Source organism: Lepisosteus platostomus, chromosome 4, assembly GCF_059453375.1.
Source record: "Lepisosteus platostomus isolate fLepPlt1 chromosome 4, fLepPlt1.hap1, whole genome shotgun sequence".
Classification (NCBI taxonomy): Eukaryota; Metazoa; Chordata; class Actinopteri; order Semionotiformes; family Lepisosteidae; genus Lepisosteus; species Lepisosteus platostomus.
This window is the reverse complement of record NC_142614.1, coordinates 21,139,898-21,155,149: the sequence shown is the minus strand read 5'-3', so window position 1 is coordinate 21,155,149 and position 15,252 is coordinate 21,139,898. Positions and strand designations below refer to the sequence as shown.

At 39.0% G+C, this 15,252-nt stretch overlaps 1 protein-coding gene and 1 long non-coding RNA gene across 3 annotated transcripts in view; one reads left to right on the top strand and one right to left on the bottom strand.

Annotated features, from left to right (window-relative positions):
* ctif (CBP80/20-dependent translation initiation factor) overlaps positions 1-6,947 on the bottom strand; it is a 140,725-nt gene extending 133,778 nt beyond the window's left edge. For both annotated transcript variants that reach the window (XM_088628981.1, XM_088628982.1), the window contains exon 1: positions 6,792-6,947. The gene's annotated coding sequence lies outside the window, so the exon portion shown is untranslated. The remainder of the gene's footprint in view (positions 1-6,791) is intronic.
* Positions 6,948-7,024: 77 nt separating this feature from the next.
* LOC148672939 (uncharacterized) lies at positions 7,025-10,806 on the top strand. Its single transcript, XR_015935898.1, has 2 exons — positions 7,025-7,133; positions 10,152-10,806. It is a non-coding gene; the product is annotated as an uncharacterized LOC148672939 (long non-coding RNA).
* Positions 10,807-15,252: the final 4,446 nt, after the last annotated feature.

Below are 15,252 nucleotides of genomic sequence, written 5' to 3'. Positions count from 1 at the left end.
GATGACCAAAGATAACTTTGAGCCCTATATCATTCGTAACCTAAAAAAAGGGTTCAAATGAAAAGATGGTCTTCAGCCCACCTGGCCTGTTTGTTAGCATTCTATATGCGTCAGGAGCCCAATTATGGGCAACTTGAATGTGAGTTTAGTCAGGAAGGGATGTGTGCGACTGGTTTACACAGTTTATGGTTAACTGAACCATTGTTTGTGATTCAGACGAGTTCTAGAACAAAACTTTGATCCTTTCTAATTAGAATTAGACACGATCATTTTTTTTTTTACCAAGACACAAAGTATGAATAAATTCCACAAACATGCTACATCGAAGGGTGCAGAAAGGGTTTCTTGCAAACACATATCAATGCCAATGGAATACCGGAGAAAACAGCACAGCTATACACAACGCCATGAGAACAAGATTTCCTCTAGATCTCTAGCTATAAACAAAAGCACTGGCCAAACCTGACAGACAAGCAGAAGACGGTACAGAGAAGCTTCTTTGCTTGACACACCACCGAAATTACAGAGGAGTCTGCCTCCATTTATCTTCAAATGCCAACAAATCATTCAGCAGCAAAGGCATGCTTTTGTTTCAGCATCAGGCTGATTCCAATCAAAAGCCAACCCCTTCTTTCTGTAACTGTGTTTAGTCAAGATAACCTTTATCACTCACCGGCTTTGCATTGAAGGGTAAACATAGTTCCAATAAGCAATGATTTAATCAATGGGGTGCAAATCTTAATTAATTAACCTCTGTATGAGGTGAACACTGAAAGAAAATACTACTTCTATTACAGTTTAGACTAACAACTGAAAGAGTGCTTATAATTAGACAGGTTTGCCACAGATAACCAAGATAACTACATAAATGATCAACCCAATGGTCAGGAATACAGAACTGAACCAAACTGCATTTACTAAACAGGCAATGAATCCCTCCAACAAAAGAAAACTGCTGTTACATCCAGAAAGGTAGTAAGATTCATAATCAGTGATTTCATCACTGCATAACAATAGTTCTGCTCTTACCCATACCCCAGGAATCTCAAGTCTAAGGTGCAGGTGCACAAGAGAGCCCCCAGCCCCCAGAGACAGTATATTGCACTCCTTCCTTGATGTAGCATTAATGTTATTATACTGCAGTTACTTTGCAGCACATCTTAAAAGACACTGAAAAGTTTCCATTTCTTAAAAATCATGGTGGCAGGGCCTTGCAAGCAAACAACTTTTGAAAAGGTCAGATAAAGGGTTTGTTCAATAAAACATAGGGGAAAAAACTGTGACATTACCAGCTTTTAAAAAAGCAAAAGCAATATTTCTAGCACAGGCTGGTTAACAGTGTGACCAAGCTGGAAGAACACAAGATTTGGGAACCTTCTCCTGATGAGCTACTGCACAATCCTGGTACTCAAGGGCCTAGTATCTTGTGTTTTTGTGTTGAGACTGAGCTGGAGTGCAGATAAAAATATATACTTAATAGGACCAAACTGAACATCGATTCCCCCACGGGTACTAAACGGTTATTTTATAGAGAGAGTGTTGGCCGTAATATGACTGTTGAAGACAGAAGATTTGTGCATCATTTCATTAGTTCCCCTTCAGCTTACTTACTGCCACTAGTTTAATCGCACAGATTTTCAAGGAACAGTGATTTAGTTGCCACTCTCCCCTTAAAACCTGTTTCTAAGTGTTATTTCACAATTTCTCCTTTAAAATGTTTGAAACTTCCATGCGCTACTTTGAAAGAACACAAACCAATAAAGATTTTTTAACTACCATTCTGAGAAGGCTTTCCCCCAACCCCCAATTCAAGGTTCAGAACAAATGCTATATTTCCCCAATAGGAAAATATGTACTTTAGCATCTCCTAAAAATATGTGCTACATAAAAGGATAAAAATAGAACCACCAAACTATTGTCCCCCTCTCTAGACCTGGGATGGCCAATCCTGGCCCTGAAGGTCCAGTGTGTTTGGAGGGTTTTAATTAAAGCTCAGCTTTTAATGGGCTGGACCAGTTTAACAGCTTTTCCAAATTTCCAAATTCTTCAAGTGCTGCCTTTAAAAGTAACCCCTGCCCTAGACAGCAACTGTCTACTGTTTTAATATAGTAAAAGTCTTCAAAAAACAGCTTTTTATTTATGCTTTTAAACAATGTTGATGACCATCTCTAAAAGAAACAAATACATTTCCTTACTTTGAATGTTTCTAATACATTCCAAAAATATTTAACTCGACTCCAGACTTACCAGGACAAATCTGTCATGACTGTAGCTTTAACATGACATTATATCCACACCAGACAAAGGTTTTTTAATTGCAATCAACAGTAACCTGCTAAGACATGCCTATGCATGGTATTCAGGATGTTGTTGAGTATTTTATTTTTAAGAACCAATTACCAACAAAAGACAAACTTGTTCTTTGCACCAAAGCAACGTCCATCCATTTTCGAATCACTGTATCCAACAAAGGGTCGCAAGGGAGCTGGAGACTATCCTTGCAAACAATGGGCACAAGGCAGAATACACCTTGGATGGGACACCAGTCCATCGCAGGATGCACACACAGGCATGAGAAATTAACATCAGGGCCAAAAAGGCAACATTAAAAAACCCCAAAACTACAAAGTTTTAAAGGGGAACTGCAATGCTATTTTTATATATTTTTCATATTTTTACATATTTCGGGGTTAGAAATTAACAGCCTTGATGAGTGAATCTCCACAATAAAATGTCTGCAATTCCAAAAGAGGCAACAAAACTTGTTTGTTGAGGTGAAGTGGCCCTATTACATCGTAAACAAGCAGGCTTGTGAACATATCTTTTAATCCAATAGAAATATTGCTCTCAAACTGCAAGACGGTTTTACCAACAATTACTAATTACTTGTTAATTCTGCATTCAGATCACGTTGGAAGATTTCTGTGATGAAATGTCTGCTGCACAACCTGTACTTATTTGCATCACATTATATTAGTTATTACAGTGACTAGTGAGCAGGAAGGGCCAAATCAAGTCACAATTCATGCAAACTCTCACCCGTGCCGAGACCAGGAGTTTGCAACAACAATTGTGACCATACAGTATTTTTATGCAAAGTTTATGATTTTTTTCTATATTGTCAGGATTTTATTTTGTTGCTGAGATTTAATAATCGGTCTGAGAAACTTGCACTGCAATTCCCCTTTAAATATCAAGTCTTCAGCTGGTGAGTTGATTTCTGCTGGGCTCTGCACTCTGGTACCACAAACAAAAATGCTGAACTACAGTGCCTTGCGAAAGTATTCGGCCCCCTTGAACTTTTCAACCTTTTGCCACATTTCAGGCTTCAAACATAAAGATATAAATTTTTTATTTTATGTGAAGAATCACCAACAAGTGGGACACAATTGTGAAGTGGAACGAAATCTATTGGATTTTTGAAACTTTTTTAACTAATAAAAAAATGAAAAGTGGGGCGTGCAAAATTATTCGGCCCCTTTACTTTCAGTGCAGCAAACTCACTCCAGAAGTTCAGCGAGGATCTCTGAATGATCCAATGTTGTCCTAAATGACTGATGGTGATAAATAGAATCCACCTGTGTGTAATCAAGTCTCTGTATAAATGCACCTGCTCTGTGATAGTCTCAAGGTTCTGTAGAAAGCGCAGAGAGCATCATGAAGACCAAGGAACACACCAGGCAGGTCCGTAATACTGTTGTGGAGAAGTTTAAAGCCGGATTTGGATACAAAAAGATTTCCCAAGCTTCAAACATCCCAAGGAGCACTGTGCAAGCGATCATCTTGAAATGGAAGGAGTATCAGACCACTGCAAATCTACCAAGACCTGGCCGTCCCTCTAAACTTTCAGCTCAGACAAGGAGAAGACTGATCAGAGATGCAGCCAAGAGGCCCATGATCACTCTGGATGAACTGCAGAGAACTACAGCTGAGGTGGGAGAGTCTGTCCATAGGACAACAATCAGTCTTACACTGCACAAATCTGGCCTTTATGGAAGAGTGGCAAGAAGAAAGCCATTTCTCAAAGATATCCATAAAAAGTCTCGTCTAAAGTTTGCCACAAGCCACCTGGGAGACACCCCAAACATGTGGAAGAAGGTGCTCTGGTCAGATGAAACCAAAATCGAACTTTTTGGCCACAATGCAAAACGATATGTTTGGCGTAAAAGCAACACAGCTCATCACCCTCAACACACCATCCCCACTGTCAAACATGGTGGTGGCAGCATCATGGTTTGGGCCTGCTTTTCTTCAGCAGGGACAGGGAAGATGGTTAAAATTGAGGGGAAGATGGATGCAGCCAAATACAGGACCATTCTGGATGAAAACCTGTTGGAGTCTGCAAAAGACCTGAAACTGGGACGGAGATTTATCTTCCAACAAGACAATGATCCCAAACATACAGCAAAATCTACAAAGGAATGGTTCACAAATAAACGTATCCAGGTGTTTGAATGGCCAAGTCAAAGTCCAGACCTGAATCCAATCGAGAATCTGTGGAAAGAGCTGAAAACTGCTGTTCACAAACGCTCTCCATCCAACCTCACTGAGCTCGAGCTGTTTTGCAAGGAAGAATGGGCAAGAATTTCAGTCTCTCGATGTGCAAAACTGATAGAGACATACCCCAAGCGACTTGCAGCTGTAATCGCAGCAAAAGGTGGCTCTACAAAGTATTAACGCAAGGGGGCCGAATAATTTTGCACGCCCCACTTTTCATTTTTTTATTAGTTAAAAAAGTTTCAAAAATCCAATAGATTTCGTTCCACTTCACAATTGTGTCCCACTTGTTGGTGATTCTTCACATAAAATAAAAAATTTATATCTTTATGTTTGAAGCCTGAAATGTGGCAAAAGGTTGAAAAGTTCAAGGGGGCCGAATACTTTCGCAAGGCACTGTATATAGAGAATATAGTGACTTCTGGGTCTCTCCATTGACAACATTCAAAATTAGTCTGATTTGCATCCCCCTTATTTGATAATGATCTCAAAATAAATACATTGTGCCAACAGAGACTTTTCTCAGGTTGAAACCTAGATATTCACAGCATTCAAGGACAGGGACAATGACAGTTCAACACAGCATGTGGTTTGCGTCCATGTTTTACTTCAGCAAAAGAAAAGTATCACAAATCAGCAAGATTGCACTAACACTGCAGAATTAAAACGTAATCACCAGGTTATGTAATGCTTAAGATAATTAACTGCACCCGGAGCTGATTCAAATTCAATTCAAGGTTCAAATAAAAAAATAAAAGGAGGACAACAGTCGCTATACTTTTGTCCTTATAAGAAACTGCAGATCAATAAATGGACTGTAATGGGGATGCGTGTCTGAAAGCTTGCTGAACGGGCCCGAAGGGATGGCTGCTCGGTTGCGCATGAAGGAGAAACAGCGGATGGATCAATGCAGTTCATGAATGATGCGACTGCATGGAGGTATTGATGCAATCTGGGGAACTTGGTCCAAATTAACATCGCTCTATTCACCTATTCATCATCCCATGTGCTCCCTCGTACGTGGCACACGGACACCATACTCCAGACAGCTCTGCAGCCCATTTCTTTTCCCGTTGTGTACACCGCTATTCCTATTGTCGAATGACTGGATAGAACCTTCCACCGGGCAGACACGGAAAATAATTCCACATGCATTTGTTGGGAATGCTGCTGTAAAACACGATCGAGACTGATGTTTATTACGTGAACCACGCCCGTTTTTTTAAACGTGACAAATGGTTCGACAAATTAACCAGACAACGACAATGCTTCCACAACAGACGTTGTAATTTCCACACAAACATTAAATATTAAATATTAAATATTCCTTGTTTAAAAAAAAAGGAATAAAGGCGTGCATATATGATTACTTTTTAATAACTGTCAGAATAAATAATTTCCCATTGTTCGCTTCAAGATGCATTTTGAAGAACAACTCGGCGATGAACAGTCGATGACCATATTACAGATGATCGCCTGCTTTGCTGTTCAGCAGCCGGAAAAGTGTGGACGCATTTAAGCATCGAAACCATTTGTACAGCACAGTCAGTCATTTAAGGAATGTATTGTGACCAAATTGTGTGAACTGGCAGGTATGACACAGCTGCCTGGTTTCACACATTGGCATTTCTTTGAAAAGAGGTAGTCTTTAAGAATTGAAATAAAAAGAATAATGACGAGTATGTAGCAATTGTAGGGAACATTAGGATATCCATAACAAAAGTATTAATTCGGACATTCGTCAAAAAGCTTTGACCACTTCTACGCCTGGCCTACCATAAATGCCTGCTTCCCCGCCCTGACATTGTGTAGTCTGTATGGACAGACAAAACCGTAAGTCTCTTCTGATTTAAATCGTGGAATTTTTTAAGTAAAGCTCCTTCCTGGGAAAGACTGATCATGCTTTACTTACAATTACTGCGGTACACAAGCTTGACATCCAAATTTAAACTAAGTGAAATAGTGAGGCTGTTGTTTTCCCAAAACAAAACTTGCAAGCAATCAAATTAACATTTCAACAGGTTAACATAATAATACAACTTTTTTTGCCATCCCCGAAAAGCGTGCAAATCAAATGTATGCAAGAAAACAACACTCTCTTGGATACAAATAAATTAAATGTCCAGACTGGTAATATTTATCGAGCCCATCTGGCAGCAAATCGCAACTGCAAGTTGCACAAAATCCAACCCACTTGTCTAGTACTGAGTTTAACCACACCGTAAACACTCTAAACAGCCGGCAAGGAGGCTTAAAACTTGCAGAACTTCATTTATAAAAACATGGATTCTCACCCAATTCCAGAATTCAGGATGATGGGGAGTCCGTGATTACCTCCTGGTTTTAAATCCCTTGTTGCAGTGTCATGGCTCTTCGCATGGGTGTATTTTTGTGGAGAGAAACGTGTAAAGGAGGAAAGATTATGTCCCTGACACACTGGGGGAGAATGCAGGAATGTGACGTAGAGTCCGGTTGCCGACAGGACATGTGCACGGGGAAGCGGGAATTCTGGGAGGTGGAGTTTTGTCTTCGACTGTATTTCTACATCACAGTGACGTGCGCAGGGAGCCGAAATCCTTTGGAGACGATTCTCCTGGAAAGGTGCGGCTTTGCAGTGCGGTATCGATAAGCGCATGGTAATGTTTAGTTTGAATCTATAAAACGTGGGTTCGAAGGTTCCTAAAATAGCCTTCCATTTATTTACTTTTAAAGACATTTCCAGGACTGTAAGCGTTCTCTTTACAGCATGGAATAAACCTATTACTTGTTCCTTTGAAAAAAAGTACCGTTCTCTGATTTTGGAAGACCGTCCATCTCAAGATTATCCAGTATTACCGGTCAACAGACGTGAAATACAGGATAATTTGTGCTTGCTTGTTCTGTAGCATGGTCGCCTCTGCTTCGAGCATTATTTTCAGCCAATTCAAAAATAAAGGTCGGTTGCTATAGAAAAGACAGGTGGCATGCCTAGTGCAGTCTCCGCTCGTGTTGCATGAGCTGTCTGATCTCGCTGTCCAAGACAAGTGAAACACAAGGTGATCGGAGTGGGTTTTTTTTCCTATTTTTAAGGTATTTTCGTTTCGCCGGATGTGTTGCACATCATTAGACCTGCTTGGCTTGGATTAAAAATCACAAGCATTAGAGAAATTAGTCCCAGCCTGTTTCTGTATATTTTAGTTAATGATTACAGTAGGACAAATTACTCCCGTCTGTGTGAAATTGGTGTCAAATTGTGCATTTCAATGAATAGATTAAACGTGGAGTAGCAAAACTTCCATAAAATAATACAAGTCTTAACTCCACTACTGAAACGTCGAGTTTTAAATGTAAAACTCCCTATGATTTCACGCCTGGGCAAAAATGTGTATTTTGTTCAGTGACAGCCGGTGTCGGGAAGATTTGTCTTTGGCTTCTTCCTGTACAATCTACTTTCTCTAATTCATAATACTTGGTTTGTTTTGAAGTAGCAAAACGATATTGATGAATATCCAGCTACTTAACACTGCCTCGGTCTCAATGAAACTTACACATGTAGTGAAACATTAGCACAGAACGGTTACATTAAGACAGTAAAGTATTTTTTTCACGCAAAACACTAACATTGTAAAGATCCATCATTAGATAATAATAATAATAATAATAATAATAATAATAATAATAATAATAATAATAATAATAATTGCTTACACTTATATAGCGCTTTTCTGGACACTCCACTCAAAGCGCTTTACAGGTAATGGGGACTCCCCTCCACCACCACCAATGTGCAGCATCCACCTGGATGATGCGACGGCAGCCATAGTGCGCCAGAACGCTCACCACACATCAGCTGTCAGTGGGGAGGAGAGCAGAGCAATGTAGCCAATTCGTAGAGAGGGATTATTAGGAGGCCATGATTGGTAAGGGCCAATTTGGAAATTTGGCCAGGACACCGGGGTTACACCCCTACTCTTTTCGAGAAGCGCCCTGGGATTTTTAATGACCACAGAGAGTCAGGACCTCGGTTTTACGTCTCATCCGAAGGACGGCGCCTGTTTACAGTATAGTGTCCCCATCACTATACTGGGGCATTAGGACCCACATGGACCGCAGGGTGAGCGCCCCCTGCTGGCCCCACTAACACCTCTTCCAGATGATTAATTTAGAGATCTACGCGTCTAACCCTAAATGTATATCTGATAAATGTTTTTTTACCAACATCTTCTATTGAAATAGAATGTATTCGATCACGCAAAATAATATTTCAAGACAACAGCACTTACAAAGTCTATTTTTTAAACAAAGTTACTTAGGTTAGAATGAAACGCACTTGGATCGATGTCGTGTTCTCTTCTTGCTGTCATTAAGATAAAAAATAACATGTCTGAGCAGACCCAATATCACAAGGTATACAGAAATACACGAGATACATCATTCGGCTGTGAGAGTACTGTAGATTAGAACCTCTTTGCTTAATTATTTTTGATTAATTGTTTTTTTCTTTTTAAAAATGACCCATTCACAAACTGAAGTATGGCTTTATTTTAAAATATGTGTATCCGTGTAATTTGCATACGTTTCCTCCGTTTATTAAAAGGCCGCTTACGCTTACGAGAAAGCGTTGACACTTATTTGAGAAATCCAGTGAGACAGAGGAGACGTCCATAGTATGCGCTCATGTAGTCGCACAATGATGTAATCTTCCACCATGGCCAACATGTGTGGCAAAACGCCCGTGACAGAAGAAAAAAGAACTCGTTTTAAAATAATAACTGAAACTTATAGCGTCACATTACAATGTAAATTCTAATGTAGCCCAAGCACTCGTATGTGTGCACAATATTTAAAGTAATTCAGAATGCGCTTCCTGTGTGCAACACATAATAGCAGACTAATCTTCAGCCTACTGATTGTAGTAGGAAAAAGTTTTTTTCCTTGGCATGGTTGAACACATTCCTTCAAACCAAGCTCCCCCACGTGGCTAGTTTTGTTATAGCGAAATAATTTACTTTGTGTAAGTATAACCAGATAGCATAACTCTTCAACACAGACTACATTCACTATTCGTAAATTTTCAAAACTGGAAGGTGAGATTTTCGCCATTATAAGAGAGAGGATACTAGAATCCTCGTGTCAGTTACTGATTATATATCTTGCAAATTATCAGTAAAGGTATGTACTGTATATAGTCTGACATAAACTAAATTATATGTCCCTACCAAATACTTTGGAGCGGGAAGTATTTTAAAATTAACAGTAAGATGCTTAATAAAATAGTAAATTAAGTTTTACATTATATTTGGTACAAAACTGAAATTTATTATAGAATCAAAAATGTAACAATAACTCCTTCAGTTTGGAAAACAAAGATAAATTGTTATATATTTTTAGGATTTTTTTATAAACGTGAAAGCATTTTCTATTACCTAATTCTTCAGTATATTTATATAAATGTATATGTCTCTTCCGTATGAGTATATTAATTGAAGCACCAGCATATGGCTAATAAAGTGATCTCTCCCTGTACCAAGAAACTATTCATTTACCTGTACCTTCCATAGAATACCAAAACTCTATTGATTAAATGACTGCCAGCCCATGACATAGCAGGTATGAAAACTGTTTTGTTAAAAACCGTTTTTAGGACTTCCATGGTTTTTTGTTTTACTTTGCAGCTTCCACAATGTCACTAGAGCTAACAAGAAAAGAGGCTGCAAAGGACTGGAGGCTCACTGACAAACTGGAAGAACTGAACCTTTTTAGTCTTGAACAGAAAAACAACAACACATGGGACCTGCTAAGTATCCACAACCTCCAAAGTCAATGTACTATTCTTCCTTAGAACGAACAGTGAAACAGGAACCAGAGGACACGTGTGCAAAATAAGAACAAGAGGTACTTCGTAACCCAAAGAGTTGTGGCACCATGGAACAAGTTACCCAGCCATGTGGTTGAAGCTGATACCCTGAAGTCTTTCAAAACATGGTTGGATGAGATCCTTACACCAATAAGCTACTAACTACCACACAGGTCAGATAGGCCGCCTCTCCTGTTCTTCTTGTGTTCTTATGGAGCGGAGATGCTGCTCTCACTGACAAAAGTGCAAGATCAAAGCTGCCCAGCAAACCAAAGAGGTCACTGCTGTTGAAAAAATCAAGACGCTAAAATCCGCCCAGTCCTAGTCCTGGAGCTTTAAGTGTGTTTGTAGGTTCTGTAAAGTCTCTTAAAAGCAGTAGCATCTGAAGAGCTGTTAAATATAAAATGCTACTTGATCATTAAAGACGTGGGGAATGTGTTATATGCGTAATAAATGAATTACGTACTTGTTTACGTTCTTTGCCTACATGTACACATACGCCCTAAATGTTATAAATTCAAAAAGAAAATTACTTTGCCAAAAACAGACTTAGATTTGCATTCTGAAAAATTCAAATTACGTCTTGCCTCTTCACTTTAATCCACCTAATCATCAACCAGCAATCCACTTGTCTTGTTGTGTATTGAGACAATTTAATATTGATGTTAAGGAACGGAATGCGTCATTATTTCAGACGCTTTATCTTACCCAAAACAGTCAAAGGGGATCATTAAAATAATAAACATTTTCAGTTTAAAAATTAAATACGTCAACTTTCTATTGAAAAATGATATGCGTGGCAGTCAACAAAGTATCTTCAACTTTGAAAAAACTAGAATTCCGCAAAACGCGCAGTTCACTTCATCAGCTAGTTTCTATAAAATTCATGTGCGACCTCTCATGGAAATTTAGGGAATCGTTTTACTGTCTGCTAAATACACGAAGGCTTTTCAAGTAAGAAACTGAGGCACGACACACTGATTAACAAATAAAGCAATTACATACCAGATACAAGCTTTTTTTCAGCCCAATCTGTTTCTTTGTAGATTGCATTTCAGAGAAGTTTCATTGAGTTAAATCAGTGTTCTCCTGATTGCAGTGAGGATGCAGTTAACAAGGTTAAGTAACATTGCAAGGTGTGTGGTTGTACAAGAATCTTATAATGGTTTAGTAATATTATATATAAAACTGAAAACCTCCTATGGCTCCAGAACCAGCTCAAGGTTCGACTACCAGGAAGCCTGACGGCAGTACAAGATTTTTACTCAGTTTTGGAAAGGTCAAGGATTACCTCCCATTGGATTCCTATCTCAGGTTTACTATCTGCTTTTAAATAAAATATGGATTGATATTTTTTACATGCCAAAGGAAAATCGCTGACTGGGTTTGTACTTATAATGACACACTGTTCCCTTTTGATAGTAAATTATGCCTGGAGAGACCCCTATGTCAACGTGAGATAAAAAGTTTCTGAAATGAGCGAAGAAAACTGGCTAAATGCAAATTGAAATATGTTTTTCCCACTTTTTGAATTGTCTGTATCGACATAAGTATTGAATTAAAAATACCAGCAGGTATATACAGAATTTTAACAATCCGATTGACCGTGGACGGGAACAGGATGATCAATTCATTACCAGTGAATGTTTTTTTTAAAAAGGTGATAAAATGGGGGAGTAAGATGTCCAGTATGAAATAAAAGTTTTTAAATAACCTTTGAATTCTGCTGAATTATACTGAATTCAAGATGCATTTAAACTAAGATTTTTAATACTATAGCTCTTTGCCATCCCAGTAAGCAATCCCTTTAAATGAGAAGCAAAGATTAAAACACATGGGGGTCTGGAGTCATCAAGAAAATTCATTTAAAAATATAAAAATGAAATGAAATAGATAGAACAGTCGTTCTGCATTGGCATTTGGGCACCAAGTTTATAATTGTAATTTAAGTCAGTGTATATTTTGCATTGCACCGAGGGAGCTGCCTGGACAGATACCCGTTTTGAATTCCATGGTATAAAGCAGGGAAGTCTCGATGTATAAATAAGGATGGACGCAGCTCCGATGCTCTCCAGTGGTTTTTGTACAGCAATTAGTGGCGGCCATGATTTGGAAGCTACTGCACGGCCCAGGAGTGACGGGTTCCACATTTGGCTTTAATGTGGCTCCTCAAAAGGCACACCAAAAGAGCCTGGTTGAACTGAGAAGGGTAAAGAAAGCCACACTGGATGCAGAAGATCCATGAGGGAGAACAGAATGCTTGAGTGCAGTTTTATGATAGTCACGATATTGCTAAGTATAGCGCTGCATCCCATGGGATTACCTCCAACAGTCAACACCCAGGTTATTTTCTGAAACTCCAGAGTCACGACAGTGACCTTCGTTCACTTTGTCTGGCTTGCCTTTATGGTGTCTGGGTAATTTACCATGACCTGACAATGGTTTCCTCCATTTATTCTCAAATTAAGGTGTCAGATTTGGTCGTGCTATATTCGTCCAGAAGCCAGTCAGAGAGCAAGCTCTTAAATTAAAATATCTGGGCTCACATTAAGCTTCTCTAATTTTTTATCGTTCATTCATTTTCTTAGCACTTTATCCAATACAGAGTCACAGGAGAGCCAGAGCCTATTCCGGGAAGCAGCAGGGAAAAGGTGGGATAAACACTGGATGGGACGCCAGTCCATCACAGAGCATGCGCAAACACAAATACACACACTCACACAAGAGCCAATTTTCCCATAAGCCAATTAACCTGCAGGTATATGGAGGAAGTCAGAGGAATCAAAGGAAAGCTGTTTGAACTTGGGGAGAACATGCAAACTCCTCACAGATAGTACCCCAGAAATTGAACCCAGGTCCCTGGTATTGCAAGGCAGCAATACTAGCCACTGCATCTCCGAGCTGCCCTTTATTTATCAAAGAAGTTAAAAGTGCAAATTCATTAAAACAATTGAATTTGAGTTCTGTAATACTATTTCCTGTTAATTGGATTCAAAAACTTATGTTAGTTTAAAGCCTTGATGATTGTACATATCGCACTTTGAGTTTAAGGATTGTATTTTAGCAGTGGAGGCACCTGTTGTTATGGAAGCAGTGCAGTAGTCCACTGGACTCTGACCCTACTGTATATCTGCAAAATGATGGGTTTGTGAAGTAGAAATTTTGTATCCTTGAATAATGTACTTAGCCTCACTAGAATGCCAAATTCTATATGTATACAAAGGTACAAATGTAAGTTGCTTTAAAAACATCAACCCAAAAATTCATGGTCCTATTAATTAATAATACATGGCAGTAAAAGATTTTTCTTCAGTTCTGTATATTCCATAATATTTCAGAGAGTGATCCTTTTGAGTTTTTTTTTAAGTACAGTATTCTCCTTTATATAAAATGCCACCCAATTTTAATGATTACATGGCAAAATTGTTTTATGGTGGGAATCAATATATTGAGGCAACAAGATCCTTAAAATGTTATACAAATACAATCTAAATTTATTGTCCAGAAAAATCATCGGATAAAACTTTCATGAAAATCTAATGAGTCTAAATCCAATTAAATCACCCCAGTGGTCAGGAGCTTTTTAAAATAAATATTATTACTTCAAGGATAATAAAAGGGCACAATTACAAAGGATGCAAAAGTTAAGATCAGAAATAAGTGTCAACATGTATGTCACTGCCTTTCTTCTAAACTGCAAATATATATACAGAACCGAGACTTAACATCAATAGGCCGTACAGGTGTTTCAATGTACTATAGATATTTGACACAAGAAAGCTCACCATACATTAAAGTATGCATGTGAGGCATTAAAAAAATATTGTTTCTCTATGTTTAAATCCACCCATAACATCAAAGCATGCTTCAACTCGTCCATGCGTGCAGTTATAATTGTAGACAATACTAGCAGTCTTTCATTTGACACAGAATCTCCTTCCAAAGCGTAGGTTATCTGACCAGTTCAGCTTTATTATTAAGTATATATAAGCATTTTTATAAATATAAAACTTGGGAGGAGGGTTTGGCACTGCTGTTTGAAGCAAGAACGGACAGCTGACAACAGGATGGTACCAAGGCATCAATTTGGAGGACGACGAGGACCTTAATGACCTTTCTTCTGCCTGTGACCACACATCACAGATTGTGGCGGACAGTGTGATAAAAAGGGAATCCATAAACATGGAATTAGAAGGTGGAACATTTTCACATGTCGCAAATTGGCTCTCCCCACCAGTGACCAAACTGAGCTAGAAATGCAAAACTGCTGCGTTAACATCGCTCATTCTCCATCTATCATTATGTCCTGGGTGAGCTGAGTTAGGAGTGGTAGATGTGGTACAGCCATAGTAACACATTCTTTATGAAGCTAAACCAGATAATTTATTTGATCTTCATTGGTTCAGTGGCAGGTATTGCTGCCTTGCAGTGGTGGGGTCTGGGGTTCAAATCCACGTGTCTATATACGTGGAGTTTGTATGTTCGCCCCCTGTTTGACTAGGTTTCCTCTGGGTTTCTGCTCTGGTTTACTCCCAAAGACATACTGGTAGGTTAATTGGTTTCTGGGAAAACTGGCCCTGGTATCAGTTTGTGCATGTTTGTGTCTGTGTCTGCCCTGTAATGGACTAACATCCCATGCAGGCTGTATCCTTCCTTGCACCTGTTGCTTGCAGGGGTTATACTCTGGCTCCCTGTGACCCTGAACTGGATAAAGTGGCTAGAAAATGGGTGAGACTGAAATGACAAGTTCAGTTGACAGAGCCTTGCTCCTGTTGCAGTTTTCATCAAGTTCAATATTTCATGAGATGTGGTGTATGCAGTCTGTTCTGAACTCTATATACATGAAATGCTAGTTGCTCATTTTGACTTACTCTTCAGTCCTGCAGATGGCCATCTGGAATTTGCAACACCATAGCTCT